This window comes from Dipodomys ordii, unplaced genomic scaffold, assembly GCF_000151885.1.
Source record: "Dipodomys ordii isolate 6190 unplaced genomic scaffold, Dord_2.0 Scaffold24, whole genome shotgun sequence".
Lineage (NCBI taxonomy): Eukaryota > Metazoa > Chordata > Mammalia > Rodentia > Heteromyidae > Dipodomys > Dipodomys ordii.
The window spans coordinates 16,055,598-16,082,704 of record NW_012267240.1 but is presented as its reverse complement, the minus strand read 5'-3'; the positions used below and the strand labels follow the sequence as shown (position 1 = coordinate 16,082,704).

Here is a 27,107-nt window from a genome sequence, read left to right as displayed (position 1 = left end):
GGAAGGAAGGAAGGAAGGAAGGGAGGGAGGGAGGGAGGGAGGGAGGGAGGGAGGGAGGGAAAAAGAGGGAGGGAAAAAGAGGGAGGGAAAAAGAGGGAGGGAAAAAGAGGGAGGGAAAAAGAGGGAGGGCAGGCAGGCAGGCACCAGTCTTCTGTAGAACTCCACAAAACACAAACAAAGTGGAGAGCAGGGAAGATCTTTTTACAGACATGGTTTATACAATGTTCAATGAGACATTGTAAGGGTTGAGTAGACAAGCCACAGCTGGGCAAATAGCAAAACGTCCTAAAATGTAATATAAGAGTTCATACTTCTACATCCCATGCCATTGGCATCAGATACGAAGTTTTTATGTTACTAGTAAACTTATACTCACACTCACATTTAACAAAAACCTGCTGGTACACACCACAGGAAGGAAACTGATGGAAGAGGACCTCAGAGAGCACCAGGGGTACGGGGGCAACAGGACACCCAAGATGGACCAGCGAAAAGAAGGTTGCTGTCATGGAAGCAAACGGCTGGGTTACTTTCCACAGAAACTAGCAAATCACTCCTGACACTAAATTCATCCTGACTTCTCTAGATTTCCCAAAGCCCAAGACCTACCTAAAAATTTCTAAATTTCCCAATTATAGCACGATTAATGTCAAAGTAAAAGCTGTAACTACATAATTCCATTTTGAGGCAAAGTTGAATATTCAAAGCACCTTAGAAAAATCTTAAGACAAATGTAAAGAGACCATGAAAATAAAACACTGGTATGACTTGGTGATGGAGGGCTTGCCTAGCATACTCGCGCCCCAGGTTTGATCCTGGCACTGGAAGGTTTAGGGTACACTTTAGGGTGTGAGGAAGAGTTTAAGAGGCGAATAAAATTCCTCAAGGGCCGTTAACTAACTGTAGCACAGCTTCGTTCTGGCAAGACATTGATCCTTGGGGACTGTGTCTCCACTCAGTCCTAGGACTTTAGACAGAAACTTGGCACATTCACTCTCTGCTCCCAGGAAGGTTCTAGAATTCCCTGGCAGGCCAGTTCAGCCCTAATTCTGGGATGAGTGCATGTGGAGAGGAGAGGAGAAAAGCTCCTCAGCCTTGGCCATCAGCAGGAACTGAACCAAATGAGCAGAGTAGCACCTGTCCACAGTGGGGACAGGCAGCACCGCTGTTAGAAGGCAGCTAGCTGTATTCGGGCCTGCTACTTGAAGTTCTGCACGTCCCAGCTCTGTCAGTTCCAGCAGAACTACCAAGCACAAAGAGGTTTACCGACCACACAAATCCACGTGGGCTCATGGAAGGAAGTGGCTGGGCCTGTGGACTAATCTAGAAAAACATCACCTTGAACAAGAGTTGTAAAGGGCCATGGGAGACATCTTCCTTACCAGCTGCTCTCTGGGGCCTGGTAGTACCCTTTGGCCAATCAGATGTTCTTTTAGATAAAGACACCTGCCCTTGGTTCTAAGGGCTGTGTTCTACAAGACAGTCAAAGACAAAAGCCACCAGTGAGTCATTAACATATCAAATGAAACTCTTTGAACACTAACTGCCACAAAACATGTTCCAACCCCACAAGTGTCTCCATCCAGGGATGTCTTCAAGACCAAGGAACCAGTTTCTTCATAGATAACATTCTCCTCAGCCTCCCCCAGGAACTGTTCATTTTCTGGATTTGAAAGCCAGTCCACAGGAGGCCCTCTCTAGAAGCCCAAGCTTCTCCTTTCATGGGTCTTCATGGCCCATGATGTATGTTCAGCCCTACTCTCTTCCTCTGGGCTTTCCTCTGGAGACCCCACACATTCCCCGTTTCGGCTACATGAGTCATTTCTAAATTATACAGGCAGACCATTCCCATCTTCCCAAGTTCAGCCAAAAGTTACAGCTTTGCACCAGCATCTTTACTTTGGGACCAACATATTCAGAGCCAAGTTCCACTTCATTTGTCATTTACTGTGGGTCACCTTGGTGCCAGACACTGGCCAAGTTCTAGATAGGATACCAAAGGGCAGGACAGTCTCTGTCCACTGAGCTGACACTGAAGCACCAATCACCCCAGGGAAACTGAGGCTAAAGCTGTTGTCTGGAGCAAGAGATGACTGTCAGGCTGTCAGGAACTTTCCACTGCATACTGTCCTAAATTATCACTGCCTGTGTCCCACTCTCAGCCTTGATGGAGAACCTATGACCCATGAATTTTTCTCCATAAGCATAGCAGAAATGTGTCCTCTTGCCTCCACCAGCATCTGAATGTCTGCTTTCTCCTTGAGTTTCAAAATCAAATGTCAGCTCATACTGGGATCCTTCTGGCTGTGCTACCTATTAGCCCAAGTATACCCTCAACCAATTCAATGTGCCACCCACTTATCAGATCTACAGCCCCAAACTGATCATCTTCACTGTTACCTCATGAAGGAAGGTTCAACAGCCTGGCCAAAGTCAGGTCCTCCATCACATTGCCAAACTTCTGGCAAGGATCCTCCTCTGTAGCACTACCCCTCTCCTCCATTCCGCAAGTACACACACAAAACCTGGGCACAATCCTACTTCTGCCCCTCTTCTGGATTGCCTCCCGAATGGAACTGCCTTCTCCAAAGATCTCAAAGTTTCCTTCTACACAAACCTCAGTCACTCCTGAGACTTGCCGATCTTTGCCAGGGTGTAAGTTTGCCTGGATACTCCTTTGCTGTCACTGACTTAACACTTAGGCACTTCTTTGTCTGAGACTTGCTTTCTATGTGACTTGACTGTTTCTCTGCAAGAACAGGATGGGAGTCCCTGCAGAAGGAAGGAAACCGATGATAAACTCCCCATCTCACCCACATCTCTGGCTCGTTTCTCCTGACATATCTAATTGAAAGCTGGGGCCACCACCTTCTGTGCCTTTGGCTGAGTCACAGGGGACCTGCAACACCTCGTGTCCTACCCGGTACTATGTTCCCCAGTCATATTGTAGATGCTTTATAAAAATGTGTTACAGTTATGTAGGTACTAAATGGGTACTTGAATGATTAGCGTACAAATGGTACAGCTGGTCTGGTTCCATTTAGTCTTTGCTGATTCCTGGGGTGCTCCACCTTTGTATCCCCACAGAACATGGTTAGTACTTCCATTAAAATTAAATTTGAGCTTTTCATATGCCTCACACTTACCAACAAAGGAAATGGCTCTTACTCATTTCTTATCTCAGAAACAGACCAGTCACATATTGCTAACTGAATTTACCAGTTATTGCTCAGGTCAAGCCTAGAAGGATGGCCCTCAGCTGTCCACAAAGGGCTGAGAATAGACAACAGGACCACACTTTAAGCAAACTGCCTGTCTTCATGTGATCTTTCAAAAATTTTTCTTGCTACAGATTACATAGGAAAGCAAATGCCCATTTGTCCAGCTAACAGCTTCCTCTCCCTCACAAATACAAAGGCTCAGTAGTGTCCTCACTCTGCCCCACTAACTGCTACACACAAGCAATGAGTCCTTGGCCGTAGAAAAATAATTCAGATTTATCTAGTTGGAAATAAATGTTAGAACACCAATTTGCATAAATATTCCCATGGAATAATTAGTAGTTCATTAATATGCAACATATTTATCTACATAGTCCTCTAAGGAACTGAAATGCTGCTGCCCAATTAACAGATTCCATTAATAATTGATCACCTCAAACTCATTGGCCTTAAAATTGCCTTAGACTGACAAATTACACTTGTCACCCAAAATCTGATAGATGAGTAGTAATGTTAAGTTTAAATTCAAAACTTTCTTCCTCTCCTACATAAAATCACATTATAAAACCTGAAGTTCAAGGACCTTTGGTTCTATCAATAAAGAATGGTTTGTGGTCTAAACGTGTCACTCTGTGATATTCAGAATGGCTGTTGCTTTTTAAAAGAAACTGCTGGCATTTGTTTCTTTACTACAAGAAAAAGAAGAAAGTTATTTCTGAATTGCAATAAGGAAACTGGTATGTAAGTTTAAAACAAAACAAAACAAAACACTAGGCTAGCACTGAGGAGAGCTACTGTTTGTCCAGACTGCTCAAAGTGTCAGGGGGCCTTACAGGGAGGTGTGTGCAGTTCTGAACTTGGCCTCCTTAGGGAGAATCACTACAGTGATGTCCTGGGGGCCAAGCAGGATAGGCTGACCTGAAAACAGCCCACCACCCCCTGGCTGAGCAAGGTGACTGTGTCCACCTTGGCGCTCAGCTTCACTACCTGTCCTGGCTGTGTCCACCTACGACTCAGCCACAACATAAAAACTTACTTCTTTCAGACAAAGAAAATAAAAAGCAGCCACTGTTCTAAGGGGGACTACTAGATTATAAACACTTAAGTATATCTATATATGGTGAAATTCAACTGAAAATAATTATTTGCTCTTGCTGTACAGCACAGTGGTAAGGTCTTGGGCTATCATATATGCCTGAGGACCTGGATTTAATCTCCAGCATAAACCCCTTCATACATACATACACACACATACACATACACATGCACAAATAAATTAATTTCCTTATCTACAAACAGAAGCCAATTCTTCCAAGATCCCTTGCAAGTTAAAACAGTTACAGGTTATACTGAGATTATCTGTGTATCTTATGACCAAGGGCAGCAGAGTCTGGTCTCATCACCAACCTCGAGGGTGCTACCCTTAGACTCCACACAGCCCCCACTGCAGCTTCCACTCCTATTCACCACCCTATTTCCCAGAGGCCCAGCATCCCTGTGGGAGACCCAGTTGGTCATCTTCTGTGGGGTGTTGGCTCACTGCACTTGTCAATGGGAAATGGGTCCAGAGAAGCTAAATTCTAAGGAACTCAGCTAAACCTACTAAAGTAGTGAGCATGTTGTGCAACTCATTCCAGAGTGTGTGCTCTGAGCGGCACAGCATGGTGCCTGCCTCTCCCTAACTCTCAGGTCTGAGAGCTCTTTCATCTGAGGGCACCACGCATCCCAAGTATCAACCAGTCTCCTCTCCCACAGTTTAAAATTTCTGTTAGGGAATCACTGTTCAAAAGGGGTTGTGGGTGCTGTCACTAGTCCCCCATTAATATTCCTCTTGATTTAATACTTAACATCTTGAAGGCTATACCATTCTCAAATCTAAGTATACATTCACTACCAGCCACTATTAGCAGCAACTTTAGTGCCCATCTGTAACACCTGGAGCACAATACCCACTATGCTGGAAAGTGGTTCTGCCACCTGCTGGAGTGAAGCAGCCTCGTGGCAATCCCATAACACAGTTTATAAGCTTCAAGGTCCACTGCATTTGAAATTAAACAACTTTTGATCAATTACTTTATTCTTTGGGTTGTGAATCAACTGAAATTTTGCACATATCACAATGCTAAGTATTTGTATTATGCTATTCTGTATTCACAGAATACAAATTTGTGCACCCCCACCCCCAAAAAAAGTAATCACATTTTACCTGTAAACAGAAACTTTCTGCCTAAAAAGTGCCTTGCCTGGCACTTTTTAAGGTGCTATTTTTTGAGAAGGAAATGCCTCAGTCATTCATTTCAGGAAACTACCAAGGACTGACTAACAAGATGGGTGGTTTAGGCCTCATCATTCCTGAGAGGAAGGAAACTACACAGAACAAAAAGAGAAACTTCCTGCCGGACTAGATTTTAAAGCCCTCAAACATTCCTGTCTTCAAGAGTAGAATACTTCCATAAAATTCATGACTAAGGCTTATCTGGTCAAAGAAATATATTCAAAGAAAAGACTCTATCTTCAAAGGACTTAATGACAAAGACCTGGGTTGCAACACAAGGCTATTTGTTCAATTCTTCATTATGACAGAAAAGGAACTGAAGCCCAGAGAGAGGAAGGGATCAGAGCTTGACTCTGGTGCATGCTCCCCTCTCTGGCTTTGGACTGCTCTCTTAAGTTGTTTCTACATTGATTTTTCTATTCCCATTAACGTGGAGTAGTTCTAATACCATAACTAACATTACCATTATCTTGACCAGTACAAAGAATCTATTTAAATTATAAGTATACTTTACTAATATCACCACAATTTCATCTGCCTCTATCAGCCTGACAAATTTAAGATAGCATAAATTCATTATGATTTGCTGTGTGTGTGTGTGCACATGCACACACACACACACACACACACACCACGCAGGCTTAAGAAATTCCCCAAGAGCAACTATAATGTTAAGGGTGGGGGGAGGGTGTGGAGTATTCACATTTTATTTAGAAAACCTCTCAGTATCTACTTGGCATCTCATTTTTCTCCTACCAAAACATACCCTTACCTAGGTATCAGCATTCAGGACAAAATATGTCCAAAATATGAAAATTAGCTGCACTGCCAACCAGAGATGGACCAATCAGCTGCACTCACTCACTCAGCCCCAGTACAGAACCTGGGAAGGCCCCAAACAAAACAGGCAAGTCAACATGTTCACCACAAGGAACAGATACAAAACTTTGCTCACTGAATGACCACTCCAATCTCAATTAAATCTCTGCCTCTTAGGTAAAAAGTGTTAAGATACAGTCACTGAAGAGAGCCGGCTTCTGAATACACCCTACCCAGATCTGGCTCTGTGTCCCCAATCCTGTCTTCTGATCACTTGAACAAGTAAAAGGCCAGCTCGGCAATCTCAAAACAAGTTTCTGAGCACACCACCCTGCTGTGTACACCACCCTGCTGTGCACATAATGAAGCAAACTTCCCACAACTACATTATATTCCAGGCGGCTCCTGACTGATGAGATGAGACACACTTTTGTCTTGAGAAGTTGCTGGTAATGTGGCTAGATAAGCATCACGGCTTGAATGGAATGTCCCCACAAACTCCTGTGCTGAATGCTTGGTTTCCAGTGGTGGTGTTAGTTGGGGTGGTGGGACCTAGCTGGGGACATGTATTTGAAGGCTGTACTGGTCTCCATCCACCATGAGGTAAGTGGCCTCTTCCACATGCTTCCTCCACTATGAGGCCCTACCTCACAAGAGGCCTACAAACAGAGCCAAGTGACCATGAAATGAACCCTCTGAAACTAAAGGGGGGAAAAAAACCAAACATTCCTCCCTCAAGTTTCTTCTGTCAGGTATTTATTTGGTCACAGCAATGATAAAACTAATTAGCACAAGTACAAATCACCTATAGTAACAGATTTCCAAAACTAAACCCTATCTTACTACTTCTCCGGGCACCAGTCATCCAACTGTTCGATAATTTTCATCTCAGGTATCTACATTTCAGCCATGATTGTGGTCCCATGCTGTGAAACAAATACACCAACCCCCATGGAAGGATGTATTCTGACTTCTAATCACTCAACTTACTAGTTTACCTTTGTAATAGCAAAATTATGATTGTCTAGAACACTTCACTTCTTTTTTTGGGGGGAGGAGGGTCAGTCGTAGGGCTTGAACTCTGGCATGGGCGCTGTCCCTCAGCTCTTCAGCTCAAGGCTAGTGCTCTACCACTTGAGCCACAGTTCTATTTCTGGGTTTCTGAGTAGTTTATTGGAGGTAAGACTTTCACAGACTTTCCTGCCCAGGCTGGCTTTGAACCATGATCTTCAGATCTCAGCCTCCTGAATAGCTAGGATTATACGTGTGAGCCACCAGCGCCGGCTCACTTTTCATTCTTATAGAGAAAAACACACTGATGGCCAGAAAAAATGGCTATGATCGTTTTTCTGCATGATCAAAATGCTTCATACAGTTAAAAGAAGGCAACTTTGATTTCTGCTTTCACAATGAGAAGTTAGTGTAGTAAGGCGTGGAGCGTGTCTCCGTCTGTGTCTTTGGAGGATTGTCTGTCTCTAACTAAACCCTAGAGATCAGCTATTTACACAGCCCAGGTACTTTTAATTACAATCTGTTTTCCCACTTACCTCTCTCTTCAGGCTACCTCATGGGCTTTCTGTGAATAACAAGGTGCTACTTGATTGTGGCAGACACCAAGAGCAGGATAGGAAAGAATAAAACAACAGTATCATCAAGGCCAGAACCAGACAGCATACAACGCGCTCACCATGTTCCTCTTAAGTATGAGCCACAAGATACACCCTCCAAAAGATCTAAGACATGGTCTCTGACATCCAGAGAACAGAAGCACACACAGCAAATGTCATGTGAGAGATAACAGTAGGATGTAGACAATGGGAGATAGAGGGGTAGAACACAGGGAGGCTCAGAGACAAGTCAAAAAGAAGAGTTTCTCTGGTCAGCTGTATCAGTGCAAACTGTAACTGCCAATTACACCTAAGTAGCTGAAATCACAAGGACTCCTTTTTGTTTCCCTAAGAATCTTGATCTTGGCTGGTTAAATGGCTCACACTTGTAATCCTAACTACTCAGAGGGCTAAAATGGGAAGGATCGTGGTTCAAGGCCATCCTAGGAAAAAAGTTTTGAAACCCCCATCTCAAAAGAAAAAGCTAGGTATAGTATATGTAAGGTCCATTCCTGGATCGCGAACAGACCCCGCCCAGTACCTGCATTACCTAGGCAACTGGGACACCTGGAAGAGGTCACATCTGCATCCGCTGAGGTCACATCTGAATCTGCTAAATCTGATGTGGCCACACCTTTCTCCCACCTGGTCCCATCTCTTACCTGGTCCCACTTCCCTTTACCTGGACACACCTTCACCCTCCCCACCCCGCCCCTACCCTATATAAGGTCTAACCCAGGGCCAAGAGCTCTTTTGCCAGCCGTGTGGAGTGCCAACCTGGCCTAGTCCCAGCAGGTCTACTGAATAAACCTACCCCTTACCTGAATACCACGTGCGTGGTGCTGTTCTTACTCGGCCACCTCTTTTTAAAAACCTAACAGTATGTACCTGTCACCCCAGATAAGGATTGTAACCCAGGCTTGTCAAGGATCCAAGATAGATCTCCTTATAAGGGGACTGCTATCCTCATTGGAAAAAGACATGCAAGAGCTTGCTCTTTTTTTTTTTTTTTAACTAAACAACATTTATTTACTTTGCACTAAGACTTTATCTGAGTACATAACTAAATTGTTTCCACCCCACCCCATCTTGAAGGGTTAGTTTGTGAATGTTATAAAGTAGATAGGAACAGTTTGAAGGACTGGAACCAACATTAACTGACAATGAACAACTTCCATCTAAATCATCATAAAAATGTTTAAGTAAAAAAAAGAAAAAGAAAAAAAAAAGATACAATGAGGGCCTTCAATAGAAAGATCCTCATTTCATCTAATACATTCGCTCTTGGCTAGACTGTAACAAAATGGAAACAGCATTACTGTTAATACAAACTCCCACTATAGCACATTGTACACACCTTTGTTCCAAGCCCACCCCCTGTGCCCTAATGCTTCCAACTAATTATTTCCCAGCCTGTTGGGCCTGCCGACGAAGGAGTACGTAGATCTTCTCTTTGATCCAGTCTTTGTTATAAGGCTGGTATGTCTGGGTATCAGCTCGGTAAAAGGCAGCTGAGATCTGCCAGATCATCGATAAAATCAAACAACTGACTGATATCATACGTGATCGAGGGGCTATTGGGATTCATTCTCTTCAGATGTTCTTCATACATTTTACAAACACCTTCCATGCATTCATTCACAGATTCATAGTCAGCGTAAGTTCTGCCTTCTGGCCTCTTGGTAGGCTGCACCAGCAAAATGGTGTGAGACAGGGAGGTTTGTTTTGGTTGGTAGGTCAATTTCAGAGTTTCTGAGCCTTCACACTATTTCACTTTGGGCTGGATGGTTCTTTGGCATTATCCATCGCGCTAAACGCTTTGCTGCCGCCGCCGCTGCCGCCAACCAAGAGCTTGCTCTTTTATCTCTTCCCTCACACCTCATGTGCACCATGTGAGGACACAGTAAGACAACAAAGGTAGGAAGAGAGTCTCTGTGAGGAACTGAAGCAGCTTGTAGTACCTTGATCTGGGACTTCCAGCCTCTATAACTCTGGGAGAATAAATAACTCTTGTTTAAGTCACTCAGCCTATGGCAATTTTGTCAGAGCAGCCTCGCAGACCAACTCATACTATATTCAACCATCTTCAAAGGCACACTAGCCTTCTGGCAAAAGGCTTATATGGCTCCTCATTTAGCTACTCTAGCCTCAGCTCCAAATTTGGAAGGGAAACAAGAGCAAGGACAATTCTTACAAGCTTTTGGTCCTTCACAGCCTCCATAACAAAAGCTACAGGAAATAACAAAGATGGGAAACATCCTAATGGAAGCCCTTTCAGCCTTAGTTTTGCAATCTACACAAAACCTTCCATTTTAAACTAAGGGGGTTCTGGCAAAAGTCCAAGCGTAAACACATTAGCAGTGGGTGTGGGTACCAGAACAAGGAAGTAACCAACATCAACTTTTAACCTTCTCTGCTTCAACACTGCACAGTAATTCCACCCCCTGTGGTGGCTGTTGTTCTAAGATGGCAGGCCCACCTTCTTCCCACAGGCTGCGGCCTTCCAGTCACAGAGGACAGAAACACTCAGCTCTCTGAGCTGATACCCCCTAACAGGGATCCTAGTCACCCCATCTCACACAGCACACCAAGTCCAGAGACTACGTTGATGTCCATGGGGCTACACTGAAGTCTGAGACTATGTGCCTGCATAAAAGCAGGCACAGGGAGCCTTTCCAAACAGTTAACACACTCAGCAAATGAGGACAGCAGAACAATGAAAGCCTAAAATCAAATAGTCCACATTTAAACGTCCATGTATCAGATGGCTCAATGTCTGAAATACCTCTATTTTTATAAGAAGGATCAGAGACTAAATGAGAAAATATTCAAGGGCTGAGGATGTGGCCTACGCAGGGCCTTGTATTACAGCCCAGCAAAATAATATTTAATAATCATCGTTAATAATATTAATTAAACCTTGATTTATTTAATGATATTAAATTGGATTTATTTACTAAATCTAATAATATCTTATAATAATCATAATAAACCAAAATTTCAAAAGTTCAATTAATTCCAGGGTTAAAAGAGGTCTTAGCCAAGCACCAATGGCTCACACCTGTAATCTTAGCTACTCAGAAAGCCAGCTGAGCAGGGAAGTTGTAAGACTCTATTTCCAATTAAGCACCAAAAAGCCAGAAATGGAGCTGTGACTCAAGTGGCAGAGCTTTAATATTGAGCAAATAAAGTTCATGGACAGAACCCAGACCCTGAGTTCAAGCCCCAGGACTGTTCTTTCCTCCCTTCCACCCCGCCCCCCAAAAGATATCTTAAGGAAATAATCACGTGGCCTTAGCTATGAGGAAAAGAGCATTAGTCATAATCTGGATCCTGTAGAAGCTGAGTAGTCTGAATCATGTTCATTCAAACAGAATGCTTTTAAGGATCCTTCAGGACTTCTGCAAGAGTCTCCTGTCAACTCAATAGCTCCATCCTCAAGTAAAACTATGTCTCTCTCTTTTAAACTAAAGCCCTATGAGTCACCTCCTCCACCCCCTGCCCACAAGTATGTGAAAATTCCAAACTCTTGCCACTGAAATGAGAGCTCTCAAGCCTTGGCCAGCAGGTATTAGGGCTTTAAGCGCTAAGAATCAACAAATTCCCCCATCAGGCTGCTCACTCTGGCAATTCATAGCATTTCAATCAAAACTGTTACCACCTAATCATGATGCAGTCAAGCTTTATCTCAAATGATCACCAAGGGTTTAAATCCTGTGGCAGCCATCACAATTAAGTAAAATAACAGATTAGGGAGTTAAAGAGAGAAAATACTGTATCTGGTGCTCTTTGAGAATTCAGCTGCTCTGCCTGCAGTTACCCAAATTGTAAATGTTCCTTTGTGGCAACAGTATTCATTACTCAAGAACTCAGTATCCAGCAACTCCCCTTCACCTATTCCTCCCACAGATCTTGTTACCAAGGTCAGAACTCCATTGTAAGAGTACCTGTTCCCATCCCAAGCAAATAGGACTACTGGTTATGTTAATGAGTAAGAAGGACTTGAACAAGGACAGATCAACACAGTCAGAACTTCTCCTTTACTGACTGCTGTTGTTTTACTTTTTTGTAGTGCTTTTTGGGATCTATTGATTTCACAGCTCACTAGTGGGGTCAGCCTGCAGTTAGAAAGAAATACCTGCCCTAATTCAATGACTTAAGCTTGCAATGATAGTTCAGCAGCCTTCTCAAGACTAGAAAAGGCACAGGATTTCCAAAAGAAATGTATTGGATAGGTTGTTTGTGCCCAAGGTTATTAAGATTCCAATCAGTCCTCACTTGAAAAGACCTACTTAGGGTAGTGCTGCCACTGCAGCCAGAGTTGCTTTACCTTTACTCTAGCTGTAAAGCATCCTAAATCCTCTTATCTGTGTGTAAGAGAAAGAGAATACAAACCAAAGATGACTTCAGAATTTTACTTGCTCATAGTTATCTATGGTTTCTTACTATGATGAAAGCCTACAAACTATTTTCATTCCATTTCTTAAAAGAGTTTTCAAAATCAGTTTCAGAAGTTTCCTTACAAATAAAAGACAGACATGGTAAATCACTTATTGAAAATTTACAGAATTTGCCTCTGAAAATGACAAGATTAATAATAATATGCTTAATATCAAATCAACAATTCTATTTGTATAACTTTAAAAAAGCTCAACAAAAGTCTACTTAGGGTTAAAGAAGTATTCCAGTCCTAGATACCCAAAGCATAACAGCAAAGGGCCCCATAGGCAACTGAACAAAATACATAAGGGAGAAACCAAAAACTAGTAAGGTTCTCTTGCTGACAAAAAATAAATGAGTCAACAGTAATAGTAGTAGGGAAGAGTTGAAAACATTTCATAAACCCAGCCCTGCCACCCATCAGCTAATTATATAACTAGAAAATACTGGCAATGCCCTAGCACACAATACTGACCCAGGTTCTGAGAGTCAGAGAGGTAGAGAGACCTGCCCAGATTCATGTAGTAAATAATGGGAGAACCAGAATTTCCACACAGGCTCCCTCATTTCCAAAACCTTGTAGGGTTCACACTGCCTTCTGAGCCAGTGGTTCCTCATTTCTACCTCTTAGGATTGCTAGATGGAGAGTATCTCTGGCCTGTACTATATGCCTCATTTTTCTCTCTCTCCCTCTCTCCCCACCCCTCCCCTACACACACACACACACACACACACACACACACACACACACCACAAATTATCCAGGTAAACAAATTTACCTGTTCAGGGAATCAGGAATTGGTTTCTTCTGTTTTTCTTCCATTCTCCTTCCTTCTGTTCCACCCCTCAAACACACCACCATCCCATTAATTCCTTCCATTGACCTTAGGAAATACTTATTTGGCAGGTATAGTAGGTGTGAGTAATATAACACCTATCATTAGTCTGTTTACTCAAGGAGGGGAGGTGGGTATCTAACATTTGTCAAATGGGGCAAAGTTGTCTGGCTTCATTCAAAACCAACACAATGATGGCAGAAAGCCATTCTTCTATGAGGGCTGGACAAAGCCAGGCCAGGCAACAGGAGTGTGCTGGAACAATCAGGAGTAAACTATTTTACCAACAAGGTCTTTATCAGGAGAACGAAGGCAGGGAGGGGATGCTGGTGCGGTGGGAGATGGATTGGACCAGTTGTGGCTAGCAGAAGCTGGCAGAAACGAAGGGGCCAGGCCTCAAATATGCCAGGAATTCTGCTTAAGGCAATAAACAATGACAGTAAAGTGTAGGATTGCAAGAATTCTGGTTTTAGAAAGAGGAAGTACCAATACCAAGTAGCTAATAAGATTGCCCAGGACTTTTCAATACAAGGTTACATTTCTCTTTCTTGCCAACAATAGTTATGAATGTCATCTTCTCCAATCCTTTTCCAAAACAAAGTAGATGAAAAGAGGCACTGACTGGTGAGTGGAAATAGCCAAAGTTAACAGCAGAGCGTATAAAAAGATATGCCAAAATCCACCCTCGTTCTAATTCTTGGAGTGTTTCCTAAAGCAAAGTATAGGAAACTCTGCATGTATGCTAATATGATAGAACACTCTAGTTCTGAATGTTAGATTTAGATTGTTAGCTGTCAACCAGGCTCAGTTGGCTTCAGCCTATAATCCTAACTACTTAGGAGGTGGAGATCAGGGGACTGTACTTTCCATAGAAGCTCACTCAATGTCTGGGCACAGTTCTACGTACCTATCATCCCCCAGTAACACTGGGAGGCACTAGTAGAAGGTTCACAGCCCTAAGCTGTTTTACATAAAGCAAAATACTTTAAAAAAAAGTTAACTACTAATGATTAATTTAAAACAACTTTCCAAAGAGTCCTGCCTGCTGTGAGAACCAATTACTTTAAAGACTAGAGACTTGATAACAAAAACTTACAACTAAGTCTCCCAGCGGTGACTCCTCCCAAATACGCAGATCTAGAAGTGCTGATCCTTGAGTTTCAGGACAGTCCCTTGCTTGGTCAGTCCCACAGTTGAAAAAGGAAACCTATCAGTCAGCACTCAGCATGCCAGTTATCAATGAGAGCCCTGCTCTGGCCAAAACAAAGCCTTGCAAGCCTCCAGGCTCTATTAGAGTCTACACTGCGCTCTGTGCCATCGTCCCTCACTCGGGAGCTGTGTGGCACCATCCAGGCCATAGGTCCTACCTGGCTTCATAGTCCATTGCCACATCTCAAAGATACCCAGATAATGATAGTTCTGTGCAGACAACCAAGGCAGTTAACTTTCACATATACAGGTCCTTTCACATAGCAAGTGTTGACTTTCTTCCATGCAATTGTTAGGACTCACTCCTATGAGTTCTCCAAAGCCAAGGCAAGAGCCCTCACTCCATACCTGATCCCAGGCTTGCTTTTCGTCCTTTCCCTTATCCCTTGCCTTTCAGCCACACTAAAGAATGCACCAGACTCTCACTTGCACACCAGTACTCAATCTGGGGCAGGCCTCTCCCAAGTCAATGCCCACCCCAATCCTCTTCCTTCTACTGCTTGATCCACATCCTTTAAATCAAGCAATGAACACATCCCCCCATCTTTCACTTAACTAATGTAATTCCTCCACTGCTGACATCTGTCAGAAGTTTGTCTCTCACTTTCCAAGCTATATTATTTTAACTTATATTGTATCCTTATATTATATAGACATTACACAGCAATTTCTGATTTATACACTACTGTGTCTCCAGTGCCTGCAATGGACTAAATCATTTATCTAACAAATGACTTTTGTTAGAGTGATGAAACAGCTCAATAAAATTTGATTGGAGAAAAGGTAAGTCTATAAACACATTTATTTGTTTATTGGTGATACGAAAACACTTTTTACTGGTCATAGGAAACATTAATTTCTGTTCTACTTCTTACACCACCCAGTTTGGTTTGTGCTCTGTTTAAATCAGTTATGTGCTATTTAATTTGAAATGTATTATGTAGCTTTATATCTGCCTTGCTGGCTTGGTCCCATATAACCTACAGAAATACTTTTCTTACTACTAATTAACACCAATGCTTACTGTATCCAGCCATATGTTTAAGCCCCATATTCTACCTATCTTACCCTCCCAACAGTTCTATGAGAGTCCCTAGTCCTTTCTGGAAGAAGACTAGCTGAGGCTCAGGGGGATTCGCAATTTGCCCAAGGTCACTCAGCCAGAAATTTTTTTTAAAAGAATAAATTCATCCTTGACCCCATATACCGTAGTCCAGGTAACCCCCTTCTACACATACACCTCCCACAAACACCCTTTAAGTTTTCCAGCTTATCTTCCCTGGTTCCCAGTGTCCTCCCACTTCCCTAAACTCTCCCACTAAAGCACTTCCAGACTTTGGCATTCATAACACAGCCCATAATCATCTGCCTCTCCTACCTGTGCATACATGTACAAGCAGGCACACACTTTTAAAACTCCAATATGCTCTTCCTCTAGCATTTAGAGGCAAAAGGTAAATGAGTCAGCTATTAAATTCTTTCACCCTGAGAGGTAAAAGAAAAACAACTCCCTGGCCTTTTTGAAGATGCTGAGTGCATAAAGTTCCACAAAAATTATTTGTTGCCAAGTGTGATCTGAATTATTACCAAGTCAGAGAATGACCAAAACCAGACTGAAATTTCCATAAGTCTCTAGAAAGGTAATTAAGCAGTGGACAACTAGCCAAAACACAACTCCTGACTCAATTTTTTTGAACTGTGTTTTCCTGCCAATTTCTGAACTCTTGATGTAGAAGTCCATAATGAGTAATTCTGGTAAAGACAGGAAAGAGCAGAAAACTGGAGGGCTAGGAGGAAGCTCAACACCAGGGACTGCTTACTCTACTGTGCAGAACTAAGGACCATCTAGGCTTTGTTACTGAGTTTTAAAAAAAATCAACAACTTAACAGTATGTTCTGCTAGGCTCATATAAAGATGTGTTTTATAGAGTTTGTATTCTTACTAAGACTCCTAAAAACTCAATGGACAGGAGACCCACAAATTTAGTAGGAGAAAAAAAGCCTTCAACTACTGAGTGGAGTAGTTCCAATTAAAGAGTAACAAAATTACACATCCCCAAAGCCCTGACAATTTTGTCTTTTCCCAGACTGCTGAGGTGCACTAAAGAAGAACCAATTACAATGGACACATCAATAATAGGGCCTGTGCCTCAACACAGACATGCCCAGATGGACGCTCATTAGAACTGCAGGAGCCACTGGTCTACTGTCTTACCTGCTTCTACATCTCAAAGATCATGCACAGGATCTCACCTCTGCTTACCCATCCATCCTTCATTGAGCATGCCTGCTCTCAAGGAGCTTTCACACTAGAGAATGAAAACCATGCCAGGAAGATGAAAGTTCCCCAATATTAAGTAGTAACTTAAGAAAGAAAATCCTTCATGGTGAAGCAACAATTACTGGTAGTTTAGCAATTCCCTTCACACTACTTTCTTTTAAATTTCAAGTAATTTTTTTTTTAAAAAAGGAACTAAAAAGGGTCTTCTGAGAAATTTCAGTAGGTTTGCTCAATTTATGTCCATTACGCCTATAGTGGTCATTTTCTGTGACTGTCACAAATGTCCTTCTAGAAAGGAAAGGTTCATTTGGGCTCACAGTTTTGGAAGTCTGGGCATGGATAATTGGCTTTGTTGTTCAGGGGCCTGAGATGAAGTGCACATCAGAGTGGGAATACATGGAGAATAAAAAGCCACTCTGCTCATAACTGGTATGCAAAAGAGAAGAGACAGGGTCCTACACCCCCTTTCAAAGCAGGCCTCCAAGGACCTAAAGTCTCCCACCAGGCTCCACCTCTCAAAGTCTTCATCACCTTCTAACAGCCATGGGTTAAGGAGCAAGCCTTTTAACAAAGAGGCCCTAGGGGAACACTCAAGAACCAAACTTTAGCAGCTTCTCTCTCAGTTATCACAGGACTCTTTGTTTTTTGCTGGCTGGGTAGAGGAAGTGATAAGAATCTTCTCTAATGCCAGTGGCTCCGGCCTGTAATCCTAGCTACTCAGGAGACTGAGATCTGTGGATTGAGGTTCAAAGCCAGCCCAGTCAGGAAAGTCCATGAGACTCTTATCTCCAATAAACCACTAGAAAACCGGAAGTGGCGCTGTGGCTCAAGTGGTAGAGCGCTAGCCTTGAGCTGAAGAGCTAAGGGACAGCGCCCAGGCCCAGTGAGTTCAAACCCCACGACTGACAAAAAACAAAAAGAATTTTCTCTAAGTCTAAGAACTGTCCTAGAACAAACAACATCCTTTCCTAGTTCTTTCAATGTTTCACACCATCTCCAATAGATGTACAAATCTATTTAAAAATAATGTACTTTGTAGTTATGATAATACAATAACAACAGTGTTCCTCCTTTCTTATTTAGAATCTGAAAAATCTTCCCAAGCCTCTTGTAATACATAAATGGCAGACTAAAAGCAAAAATAAAAAGAAACCATTAGCTGTATTTGGAGTGCATTTTCTACCTTGCAAAATATCCACCTCATAAAATTGGATGGAAATTAATTAGCATATTTCCAATTGTAATGATCATTCTAACCATTAGGGATGTCTCAAGCATAATATTTACAATGGTTTTAAGCAGAAGATGGAATGATCTTTTAATGTGAAGCAATATTAGAATAAGCAATTAAGTAGTCTGCTATCACAGCTTCCACTTTAGAGTGAGTGGGGCCTCTGGGAGCGGCCTTAGAGAGACAGAAACCTTAGGAGTCCTTCATGAAAAAAAGGGTGAACAATGAGTGGTACTCAAATTATGGAAGTGGTGATGTTCTACACGACAAAGGGTGGGTACAAAACTGCTCATTTCATGCTTTGTGGATGCTCTGTAGCATCTGCAGATATCTCAATAATCCCCTCATTATACACAAGAATTATAAAACAAAGAAATACAAACATGGTAAGACACTGCACGTTCAGGAAAACAGATCTTCATCAAATTTGGATCCTGTCCACAGATGACACAATGCCTCATCAGCCACGAGTAAGCAGGAATCAGATCCCCACATGTGAACCATCTTAGAATTTCTTAAGTCACTTCAAATTCAAGTCAGAAAACTAAGGAGAACCAGGTAACTGGCAGCCCTGACCACAGGTCGAGGCACACCTGACTCAGAAGGTGGCTACAGATGCCAGCCAAGTTATTTCCCAATCACAAAGGAAGAGGCCTCTATGGGATGGTCCTTTGCCATCTGCTTTGGATAAAAAGCAGTGCTACCCTGAACAATAACAGAAATAAAAAAGGCAAATTCTGTCTGTGCTATGTTATACAACCTTTCTTAAGTCTTAGATACTACTAAATCAATAGCTTGGTAGTAAGATGAACAGAAAAACAAATGGAAGCTTGGGACAGCCATAGAAAAGTATATTAATCTGTTAAACAAAAGTTTGAGGAGGGATGACAGTATTTCCACTCCAATTAGAAACACTATAGGTTTTCCTGTATGAGGCAACCTTTTTTTTATAAAAATAAAACTTATTTCCTCATTCTTAGAGGGAATTTCTGACTATATACAGCACTGGAAAATTCAGGAAGTATAAAGAAAATAAAGTGTCACCATAAATGAATCGCTAAATATATCCACATCTTGACAAATTTCCTTTCAATTAACATAAACATACACCTCTTTTCATTTTTGTTGTTTTGGGGGGTTTTGGAGGGGGGGTCAGTCATGGGACTTGAACTCTGGGCTTAGGCGCTGTCCCTGCGCTCTTCAGCTCAAGGCAAGCGCTCTACCACTTGAGCCACAGCGTCACTTCCAGTTTTCTAGTGGTTTATTGGAGATAGAGATATGAGTCTCATGGAGTTTCCTGCCCAGGCTGGCTTTGAACCACGATCCTCAGATCTCAGCCTCCTGAGTAGCTAGGATTACATGCGTGAGCCACCGAAGCCCGGCTCTTTTCATTTTTTTAAGCAAAATTAGATTCATACTGACTAGACAATGACTATATTTGTAAGTATTTCATCTAGGATAAAATACTTCAGCCTATGTGTAATATACCACAGTATGGATGTTCATAATTGACTTAACTATTCCTGTATTGTCCTACTCCAAATCCAAAAGAGACTAATGAGTTCCAACATGTTAAATAGGAAAAGACCATTGTTTTGATTTTAGAATCCCCAGTGTAAACTAATCTTTAAGATACTATCACTTTAGACAATTTGCTCCAGGAAAGTTAGAATGAACTTGTGACTTTAAATGAGCATCATTATTCCACAATACTGTGAAATTTGGGAAATTATTTAATTACTTAATCACAATTAAAAAAAAAAAGAACCTCGGGGAAGGCAGGGAAGGTAGGGATGGTAGGGGGAAAACAATGGAGGGGGTAACAATGCTCAATAGGAAGTGTACTCATTACCTTGCTCATGTAACTGTAACCCTCTGTATAGTATCTTTACAATAAAAAATTTAAAAAAAAGATACTATCACTTGTGAAGTTTGAGCATGGTATCAAAGGTTATTTGTAATCATCTAAAACAATCATTTCAAATTTCCTTACTGGTATTCCCAGTCACACATTCTGCACAAGGATGAATCTTCTACACACACAACCCACACAATGTATCAAACAACGAGAATACAGAAGCAGGTATGGGAACCACTTAGAGTCTATTAAAGCCGATTACAAAACACATATACAAAAATGAAAAATGATGCTATCTTTTTTTTTTTGCTTAGAGAATAGCTCTTATTTAGAAAAATCATTAAAAAGATCTGCGTAGAAAAACAATGTTAAGCACTCATATTTCTGGTTGGTTTTGGAGTTATGACCAAAGAAACCTTTGAGATTATCAATCAATGTTTGGGCCACCAGGCTTGCACCAAATATTTGTTCGGCAGCAGTAGATAACTAGTACATGTCAAAAAGCAGAGCATCTACCCAAAGTGCTTAACTGAGGGAAGGAGAGAAAGCAGTAGCTGAAAGAGCCAGCTTGCTTGGCTTGGGCTGGCACTATTGGCTCCATTTTGTTGTGAAGATGGGAGAAGCTTAAAACAATGAAAATGCTTAAACAGGAAGACACCAGCATAGAGAGGCTGAGAAACAGGTGGGAAAGACAGAAGTGAAAAAGTTGACTATACAAAGAGAGAAAGACAACTCTTCCACTGTGAACAGAACAATGAGAAGAACAAACAATGGCCAGAACCCCACTATCTTATCTCAGTGGAAATACCATCTGCTGCTGAGAGTAAGGCAGCAGGCAGCATAGGGCTATGTAACATTGCACATCTGAGAAGTGGGGAAAAAGGTGAACAGTCATTATGTACAGTTGAGAGGCTGATAAGGACTTGCCTAATTTCCAGGTACTGAGAGGCCCTGTGAAGATGGAATAGGATTTGATGGTAGACTCTTGGTAAAACTTTCTGTGGCAGATCTCGGCCATCCAGGGCTGGGCAGCATAGGCAGCCCAGTAGTGCAGGACTGCGAGGCCCAGGCAAAGAGGAGGAACCCAGGGTGATGATAAGGGAATGACTGTGGAAGGGTGCTGATAAGTGCTGGCTGTGGAAGTGGAAAACTTGGGGTAGGATAGGACAGTATGGCCAAAGCGAAGAGAACAGGAAGAAGAGCCTGAAAAGGGATTCCTAGAAGAGAAGATCCTGATTGAGATCCCCTGTCATAAGTATTGAAGGACAGAAGGTTCTAGCCAGTGGGTTGGATCACATAATTTCAAGTCAGAAGCAGCTCTGTGTATTAAATGCAAGATCTTACAACAGTGACTCTTCGGGGTGGCTCATTAATCCCAGTCTGACACTGCAAATCCTGCATCCTGGGCACCTCTTCAGGCCCAAGTCTGCCCCAACTCCACCCACCCCAGCAACTCAGGATTGTAACAAACCACCCCCCCCAACCCCACCCTTTCCACCACCCCCCTCCCCCACCCCCTGGCCAGAGAACTTGAACACACAGGGACACCTGGAGCAGAAGACTGCAACCAGTGCAGAGACAGTCACTGAATGAAGAGCTGTGGCCAGTAATTGACTGCACAGGTGGGCAGAAGACCAAGCAGGAAGGAACTAAGCTTAACAGTGCAGTGAGTGGAAGAAGAATGACTTGAATATAGCCCTGAAGGCAGAGTCCCCATCTCCTGCCTTCAGATCCCAAGGTGGGCACAGGGGGTGGGGCACAGGGTCCTCTTCACTGGGTAGTCATAAAGACTAAGAACGTGGGAAAGCAGTTTTCAGGTAAACAGGCAGGAAGGTGCTGGGGTGGAGGCATGAGAGCTGGGTGACCACAGGCTTAGGAGTAAAGCACTCATGGGAGAGCCAGCAGAGGGGGAAAGGTAGAAGAAGGAAGCACAGAACTGTTCAGGAGAATCAAGCAATGGAGGAACCCAGAGAGGTAAATGCTGGCAGAAAGAACGCAGGAAAGTGGGAAGGAGTTATACCCCCACCCCTATGATCTATAGCACTATTGGCTGGTCTTAGTAAATGATGTCTCCAGGGGAGCTGGTGCCACACGCTATCTGTGTGAACGAAAGCCAAGGTGTATTTCCACACATTAAAAAGCGCTGTTTGCTATAAGGACAAGTATCCTGAAGAAAAGAAGCAAGGCATTGCCTTGGCTGCAGAATGTACTCCCTCCAGTCATCCTGTCCTCTTGGAACGCAATTCTTGGATGTCTGCATCACAAATCATATTTATTCAAGCCTCTGCTCGCCCCTGAGCTCCTTAAGTCCCTCATGTTTCATGAATGATGTATATTTGGTAACTGAATCCAGAAAACCCTCATGGATTTGCAGATATAGCTGCCAATAACAAACAGAAATATAGAGTGTGGAAAACAGTGCTTGGCAATATTTCTTGATAATGTGATCCACATTACCACATCTCCATGGGAGGAAGGGGAGGGTACAAGTTATGATCAGCTGTGTTTTGCACTGTGTCTATGTGTGTGTGCATGAAGACTGCTTATTCAAGTTTTATAGGAACTAGAAAAATTCAACAATAAAATTAATGTATCATTCAAGCAAAACGTTTTTAGCATTGTTTAGGAAAAACTTCTCTTCTATCAAACCTTCCAGTCAAGTTTTAGGTTAGGCAGAAATAGTTAAGCCAAGCATGGGATACAAGGCCCTAGCCAAACAAAAAAGCCAATATGCTCACAAGTCATCAGGAGAGAGAGAGAAAACGCGCCCTGGTGCTAGGAACCTCAAAGAGACATAAAAGGCCCAAATTCTCTCACTCCCCAGCACTGTCTTAGAAGAGGGCTGGGCTGGGCGCAGCACCTTACAGGTGTGCTTTTCTGTTATCGAGGATTGAGGAAAGCAACCATAGCAGGCAACTTCTCAGCCTTAGTTCACAACCAACTAGGCAGACTGGGCGAGCCTAGAGGCTGGTCAAACCCACTGAACTAAGTCTATCTCCTACAAATAAAGTTACCAATAAACAAGTATTTATAAATCACTTTCAAGGGGCTGGAAAGTTGGCTCAGTGGGGAAGGTGGCTCAGTGGTAGAGTGCTTGCCTCCCATGCATGAAGCCCTGGGTTAGATTCCTCAGCACCACATAAGCAGAAAAAAGCTGGAAGTGGCGCTGTGGCTCAAGTGGTAGGGCGCTAGCCTTGTGGTGAAGAGCTGAAGGACAACGCCCAGGCCCAGAGTTCAGGCCCCACAACCATAAATATATATATATATATATATAATAAATAATAATATATAAAAATATAAAAATCATATATATAAATCATTTTCAGCAGCAATAGAAAGAACACACTTTTAATAAGTTAAAGCTTTCATGTTAAGCTAGTAGTATTTAACATTACATTTACCACCACTACTGTCCATTTTACTGTCATGTAAATAAATATAAAAGCACACAAGGTAGATGATTACCCCATTCTAATATAGGGTTAAGGGTAGTCCATAATTTTTTTGCAAATGAAGAGACACTGAAAATACACCTAGCAAAAATGTGTGTGTGTTTGTTTGTGTATATGAGAGACAGACAGGGAGTCAGAGGGAGAGAAACATTTGTCTTAAGTCAACATTATGTATCATCAAATATTTGTGCAAACTAGGCCAAGGCAGGACAGGTTGGTGAAACAGGAAAAGCCACTCTACTGTGAAAATTATTACAACAAGATGAAAAAAAGCATTTAAATTCCTTTTCTCATCAGCTAGGTATTAACAGGGACTAAATACCACTGCTCAGTTGCTCAAGATACTGGGTCCTAATCTCCAGCAAGCAAGAAGAAGCAGAGTAAGCTCAGGGCCTATCAGAGGGCTATGTGATAGTCACTTGTTTCTCTATATTCTAAAAAATACTATTTTTCCTCTCCACATGTACTAGGGAAAAGGTGAAGACAACGAGCAAAACAATGTCAAGTCAAATGCTATATTTTGCATCGTTCAGGCTCTAGTCCCAAATTGCTTCGTCCTGACAGACAAGGTGGCAGCAGCAATGGACTGTGTATATATACATAGTGAATACTGGTGAATACTGCTGCCTGTTTGCACCTCATGAGGAGCAGACAGCAAGCTCTCCTGCCTCTTTCAGGAGCTTCCAACTCACCACCTAATCCTTCCCAGGGCCCCTCCTAATTCTGCCACAAGGGGGAAAGAGTAGGATTTCTAAAGAACTGGAAGCAGGAAGAAGGTGCAGACACAAACATGTAACTAAGTACTACACAATATATTATCTTCATTGGATAATCCCATTGTTCTAGAAAGAATGTATAATTTAATCATAAGGTTCCTAGACACTTAAGAGCATGGGCTAAATAGCTCAGACAAAAGTTACTTAAGCTGGGTGTTGATGGTGCACACCTGTAATCCTAGCTACTCAGGAGACTGAGATCTGAGTATCTTGGATCAAAGCCAGCCCCGGCAGGCAGGAATGTCCCTGAGACTCTTATCTCCAATAAACAACCAGAAAACCAGAAGTGGCACTGTGGCTCAAGTGGTAGATCGTGTGTCTTGAGCTAAGAGCTGAGGGACAGTGCCCAGGCCCAGAGTTCAAGTCCCATGACTGACCAAAAAAAAAAAAAAAGTTACTTAACATAACAAAATTTTTAAGCTAAGGGCAACTGATCCAGAGTTTGATAGACATGGCTATGTTTTAAAAGAAATCTTTTTTTTAGCAGTTTCTGATTGAACTCAGGTCTCCTTTCTTTTTTTTTAATTATTTTTTTATTGTGAAAATACAGTATAGATGGGTTACAATTACATGGGCAAGGTAATGAGTACATTTCTTATCAAGCATTGTTGCCTCTTCCTTTGTTTCCCCTTCCCATCCCTTAGGTCTCCTTTCTTGAGAGTTCTACCTCTTAAGCCATGCCCCAGGCCTTTTGTACACCCTTTCTGCCAGCCCTCCATCTATCCTTCAGTTAGCAGCCATCACATTTGGCTGGTTTTTGTTTTTGAGATAGGACCTCACTAAAATTTTGCCACCACCTGCCTCAAACCATGATCTTCTTGTCTCTACCTCCTGAAGAACAGAGATTACAGGTGGGAACCAGCATACCCAGCAGCATTTGAAGAAATAAATCTTAGGAAACAAAAATATACATAACTACAAAAGAGGCCACATATTACAGAGCTCCGTTCCTGGCAAAGACAGATATCCAATACCACTCATTATCACAAGGCATAGCTTATATATTTAGTCTCCCATGAAGACCACAAGTTTAAATTCATACATTTACATTGAACAGCCCATAAGAGCTCAGTATTTATTCTTACTTCAAACACACAGTTGCTCATTCTGCTTCAAGTATGAAAATTCAAGGCTTTGGAAAGTCATTCTTCAGCAGGAGGAAAGTTTGCACAGGAAATCTCCCTACCAAAGGTTAAGTGACAGAGGTTACAAAGACAAGACTCCTTTAGACATTTGCCAGGCCTTCCCCAAGGCAACAATAGAAAGATCACAGTAAGAACACGCCTCCCCACAGCTTAGTTCTTCAGATGATGGGGAAGCGCAGACCACCCCTCAGGAAGCTCTCATTCTGATTTTTTTTAAGTCAGTTCTAGTTCAAAGGGAGAAGCTGAGGCAACTTCAGAAAGCAGGAATTCTGTACAACGGAATGAAGTCATACGATACAATAACTAATAAAATGATACAAACCAAGGGGTACCAGGTCCAGTACCAGTCACTAGTCTTTCAGTTCCAGAGCCACAGTCTAACAGCACAAGTAAAATTCAGCTGTGCATGAGAACTCAGCAATTTTATCTAAAGCAAATACCTTCCACACAGGGTAGCTGAAATCTATTTACAAAAGCAAATATTTACCCTTATGCAGCTCCCTCACTGCAATGACAATACAGGCCAGCCCCAGTCTCCAGCCAGCTTACAAGACCACCTTTCAACACCTATAAACACTTTTTTCCAAGTACAGGAGGGTCCGGTTTTAATCTCCTCCTAAGTCCTTGAAATACCTAGAACACACTGACTGTAAGATGATCAAAACTACACTCTGTAGAGCCATAATTCATGGCACCCCATCCACCTATGGAATGTGCTACTAGTTTCCTAGAGGAGGCAAAGGCTGATACAGTGCAAACATAACCAGGGAGTGGGGACTTCAGTTCTAGTCTGTTCTGCTCACCCATCTGTGTGAGCTTTGGCTGAATGGCCCTCCTCTCTGAAACAAGGTTCCCTCTGCATTCTATGTTATTACTGATTACTAGGAAATATCAAAGCGACATCAGAACAGGCATGAGAAGCTGTAGTTTCTGAAGCATGTACACATATCTATTTCAGTGACCAACAAGGCCATGTAATAACACCAACCACAGCAGACGCTGTGCCTCTCCCAGGGACAGGCCAACCACAGTCGGGGAATGGTGCCATGGTACACCCCGAAAAACTGAGCGAGTGATGTTGCGTGACTCACGTGGGCTTCTCTCATGCCTTCCAGCATGTCACAGTGGCCATGTGATATTTTTTTAAACACTCAGGCAAAGGCCAAAACTGGCCAAAATAAGAGACAGAAGGAAAACAAAACAAAACAAAACAGTATAAGTGCCTCAAAAAGATCACTGGTACATTTTAGTAAACTAATAGAAAAGCAATTGAGAAACTGCATTCTTAGCTCACATGAAATGCAGGAAATGAAATTACAAGATATTTAAAATAACATCACATCTCATTTCCCCTGGTGAATCTCCCGCCTCAACAAAGGTTATACGTGGTCCTATAAATGCTGCACAGATGGTAAGGTCTCTTCTGAATTTCTATGTAATTAGCCTTAAGCCAGGAAGTTTAAATCCATGTCTGTTCTATTCCCAAGATCATGATACTTTCTACCACACTGCACCCCTTCTGAGAGCAGTAGGAAAAGAAGTATGAGGGCCTTTATTAACATAGTTGTTTATGATGGCCTTAACAAAAACATACTTTACTCACCTTTGGAATATGTAGCTTATAAAACTAAGTTACTTTTAAGAATGAATAATAACTGAATAAAGAGGTTCTAGATTTCAACATGCCTAGTTGAAGTAGTTTATACTGACCTGTATGAGGTCTCATCTCCTGGGGACTTGTCAGTAGAGAAGCACAGACCAAGCTTTCTGTGACAATCTGGACACCAAGGGAATCACCACCGATCCACAGGGGACTCACACAGGGCTGTACACTTTCAGTGTCAGCCATTTTCCATCGTGCCAACAAAACAGTAATGACCTAACATGAGCACAACTTTTCTACTGCACTTTATGTTTTCAAACACAGGCTGGTTCTGATCTGCAGTATCAAAATTGT

At 42.3% G+C, this 27,107-nt stretch overlaps 1 protein-coding gene and 1 pseudogene across 1 annotated transcript in view; both read right to left on the bottom strand.

Annotated features, from left to right (window-relative positions):
• Fam107b (family with sequence similarity 107, member B) overlaps positions 1-27,107 on the bottom strand; it is a 179,335-nt gene that overhangs the window by 14,480 nt on the left and 137,748 nt on the right. The gene's annotated exons all lie outside the window — the stretch shown is intronic.
• On the bottom strand, positions 9,324-26,999 carry LOC105984382 (annotated as a pseudogene).